The sequence below is a fragment of the Halyomorpha halys genome, unplaced genomic scaffold (genome assembly GCF_000696795.3).
Source record: "Halyomorpha halys isolate HHAL.00 unplaced genomic scaffold, Hhal_1.1 Scaffold483.1, whole genome shotgun sequence".
NCBI lineage: Eukaryota > Metazoa > Arthropoda > Insecta > Hemiptera > Pentatomidae > Halyomorpha > Halyomorpha halys.
In genome coordinates this window covers 123,717-128,164 of record NW_027110578.1, presented here as the reverse complement: position 1 = coordinate 128,164, position 4,448 = coordinate 123,717, and the positions used below count along the sequence as shown (strand labels likewise).

The 4,448-nt window shown below is 32.1% G+C and overlaps 1 protein-coding gene across 3 annotated transcripts in view; it reads right to left on the bottom strand.

The window, feature by feature from the left end:
* The window catches only part of LOC106683436 (gamma-aminobutyric acid receptor subunit beta-like), a gene marked incomplete in the record, with an annotated part of 109,309 nt that overhangs the window by 67,833 nt on the left and 37,028 nt on the right, over window positions 1-4,448 (bottom strand).

Sequence of the window (4,448 nt, the reverse complement as noted above, 5' to 3'; positions counted from 1 at the left end):
TGTACTTTTATGAACACTATAGGTTTTACACATTTAAAGTTTGATACATTTTGATTACATATATATACACATAGATACATAGATTATATACATCCACTTTCCTTTGGTACTCTTTCTACGCCTAATTAATAAATTATTTTGTTTTCCTTGTTATGTACTTGTTCAAAAGGTATTCCGTAAGGTGTTTTTTTTTAAGGTAAATATATGAATTATTGTTTTCAAATCGTATGCTAGGTCATTAAACCGTTTTACTCCAATGTAATAGTAATTTCTTGGCCATAAAGTAGTATTTGATTTTATATTTATTAGTATTTTGGAGATTATATTTATCAGCGAGTGCTTATTCAGGTTCGACATTTTTAAATTTATCGTTCTTTTATTTTTCTATGATTGCTGTTTTAATAAGAAAAAATTCCAAATTCAAAATTTTTAGTTCCTGAAACAATGGTATAGAGGATTATTGTATCCTATTTTTTTTTTTTGTTTTTAGTATTTCACGATTCTTTGATCGTGATAGTTCTTTTTTGTACTTTGATCAGAACAAACTTTGAACAGATTTAGAACGTTATTAACTGCTTCAACCGATACTAATACTCAATACTCGAAAATAGACAGAGTACATACTGTTCTTATTTTTTTTTTTTTATTTAAGACATTTCTCAATTTTAGGAGTATGTAAATCAATAATAATTAACTACTCATTTATTTCATCGTACAGGTAATATAATCGTGGAATAAGAGTGATAGCGATCGGAGAGGGATAGACAACCAACCTGGATGAAGACCTTAATGGGATTGCATTGTCAAGACTTGCCCTAACGGCTGCCCCCCTCCGCCCCTCCTCTACCCATTCCATCTCCCCTCCTTCACTAGTCAATTACACCGAGATCTGTTTTAAAGACCCATTAGCACTTCTCTACATCATTCATTAGTCTTCACTAATTACTATATCGTGTCGTGAATTATCTCTTCATCGCTAATAACAGGCCAATATATCGAACTAGTGGCAAGAATAAAACATTATGCCTTAACCATACATGGTTTAATATTCGTTTAAAATGTAAATTAAATAATATTCATTTCAAATAATTAAAAAACACTACTGTCAATCGCTGTAGTAGAGATGACATTTTTTGATGATATTGAAATTTTCACTCATGAAATTATAGTTTAAAATATTAATCCAGATACCCTAATAATCTGTTGTACCCCTATGGCACTGGGTGAATTGTGAATAATAACTGAAAATAAAAGCGTATCAGGAAGAGACAGATACCACTAAATTTCGGCTGTCTATACAAGCCCTTATTGCGGTTACATCATTATTTTGTCTGATAGGTTGTTTATGTTCAACCTACTTTCGGTGAACATGCGCAATGGAGAATCCAAACAAACGAGGAATTGTGCCAAAAGTACGTGAACCCATTTGGTTTCAATAGTAATAGGGATCCAAATATAATGGCGGGTCATACAGCACGTATGTATCCAAAGGCTGTCTCAAATAACAACCTGTTCTAAACTAACGAAGGTTCTCTTCCATCGAAATAATGTTAATCACACCGAAAATATGTTAATGCTTTTTTTTTACTAATCTATGGAAGGAATAGAGAACAAGTTTTCGCTAAAACGTTTTTAGCGTCTTATTCTCACTCTAGCGGTCGGAAGAATAATGAATCATTCCTCCATGCATTTCACTAAACTGTGACTAGAAACAAAGTCTCTAACCAACAGCTTATTTTCCTAAAATATGAGCTTGACAATTAAAGACGAATGGTGATTGTTTTCTAGGTAGTTAGTTTAATATATCTTGAACAACAAATTTTCGGAGAAAAAAATATTTTTTTCTTTTTAATAATTTATTTATAACTGTATAAAAATATATACAACATGTAAATTTTCTGTAGGTGACATGATACAAATATATGGAGAATCTACCCATTGAAGTTCTATCATAACTAACATTTCTAGAGAAGATCTCGAGACCATCTTCTTTTCAGACGTCTAGGAGGATTATTAGGTAATGAAGGAGAAACCAGCTTAGAAACGAGTGGATTTGGGTGGTTGGGAAGTTTATCATGGAAGGAATGGTATCTGGTTCTGGCCAAATCGGCAACATATGGAACATCGAGGTCCTGATGTATGACTTGATTTGTGCAAAAGTAAGGACCATTAACGATTTTACGAAGGATTTTGGACTGTAAGGATTGGATTCGGGAGGAATTTGATGGTTTAGTGGACCCAGATAGGCCTTATAATAGTCATGTAGATCAGACTTTTGTAATGGATTGGCAATTTAGACCGTTTGTCTAGTAAATGTTGTAATCGTCGGAATCGACGAGCAGTTTCTTGTCTTTTTAGTCTTGTATGAGGATTCCATGTCAGTCATTTGTCCAGATGTAGTCCTATGTAACGGATCTGTTCGACAGGAATAAGTGGGGGGTATTATTAAAGGATACTGTAGGGCAAGAAGTCATGGGTTTACGACGAAGGGTAAATGTGATTTGGTGGGATTTATTGGAATTAATTTTAATCCTCCATTTTTGGCACCATTCTTCAAGGATGGTGATGTGGGATAGGAGGGTTTGGGATACAATGTAAGGATCATTGTTCACTGACAATAGACAAGTGTCATCGTCATACATGGTGAGGATAGTGTTAGGATGGGTTGGGATGTTAGCTCTGAAAACTGTATAAAGTATAGGACCCAGGATTCTACCCTGAGGTACACCAGCAGACTGACGTAATAGGGATAAGCACTGTTGTGATTTATTTGAAATAATCTATCGGAGAGATAAGAACGGATAATGAGGAAGTATATAGGGGGTAGAAATTTACGGATCTTGTATAGCAGTCCAGGGTGCCAGACTCGATCAATGGCCAAAAAAATCAGACGATTTAAAAATGTTCAACAAACTGTACAACACTGAACAATTTTCGTTAAATTAAATTAAGTTAAAACGAATTTCCAAAAAAATGTCGGAAAGCAGCGCCTTGGTCTTAAATTACAGATTGCGAGCAGGTTAGTATAAAATATTGATTATCTATATGAGTGGGAGATGCATATTACATGTGCTATACAAATATATAAGCATGGATAAATAAATATGTCTCTTTGTCCATATTTTGTCTATACAAATATTGTAATAAATTAATTTAATTATGTTTAAAATAAGTAACTAAACTGTCCCAAATTGTTATTCTTAGGGGCCCAAGTGTTTCAGAATAAAGATTGATTTTCATTACATTAAATTACTATATACAGACTACTATGGACAACTTGTCTTCTGTATCCCTTGAAATTTCTGTTTAACTACAATTACTTCAAGTGATCTTTCAAGAATGTCTCTTTTCACTAACATAAGGGGATATTTATTTCAATTTTTAAGGTACATTAAAGATAAAACTTAAAAAAAAAAACACATTCGGGATTCGATATCTTTTGAGTTTTAGTAATAATTGTGTTTCAAAGTTATTCCAATATCTTGAAAGAATTTTGTTTGAAATTTGAATTTCTCATATTGCAACGATCGCATATTATTCTTGGGCAAACTTGTTTACTAATGATTTCTAGAATCTTTAGAACCAGGTTTAAACCGGGTCTTAACCCCATTCAAATAGTTTTACAGGGCTCAACTGATGGAATTTGAAAAATTCCTCTTCTAAAGTAGATATATTATTTTTTAAAATTTGAAATGAGGAACCAGTTCTCATCGCACAGAAAACCCGATTTATACTAATTGCGGAGCAGTTTTTACGACTTTGTTATATTTTGTTGTACTGTTTTGTTCTTGGTAGGAGAAAAGTTAATATTCGTTATTTCCCTCTCAAGGACTCCATAGCAACAGCAAACTACATTATATTCATTTAATTTTTAATGAATAAATAAATAAAATTTCTTCATTAAAAAATCGTCACGATTTTCCGAAAGTGTCTATTACTCTACCTTCTTCTAATTTAAAGATATTTAGACAAATTGATACAAAATGTAATGTTTAGTTGAAATTTCGTTTCATATTATTTTTTTTTTCTCATCCTCTTTTTATTATTCACTAATAATTAATGACAAAAAAAGAGAAATTTACTTAATGAAGGTTTCTCTTCAATAACAATAACAGGTTTACATGGTGCGATGTATAAGACTGTAAACTTGGTCCACTGAAGGTGGTTTTAACAAATTTGGTGAACGTCAGTGGATTTATAGAACAGGGAGGTACCGCTCGGCTTGAATTTTAGGGAATTCGTCCTACTTTTATAATATTTTGTATATGCATATTAATAAATATGTATTTTTTATCTAAATATACTTTATTAAATGTATTAGGTTGCAAAAAAAAACAAACAAATGATACTGAAGAAAGTAGAAAAAAAATCTTAGAAAGCTAGATTATGGTTCTTTTGTCTATAGCTCTGCACGTCGCCGAACTCTTGCCAAGCTCGATTCAGTACAT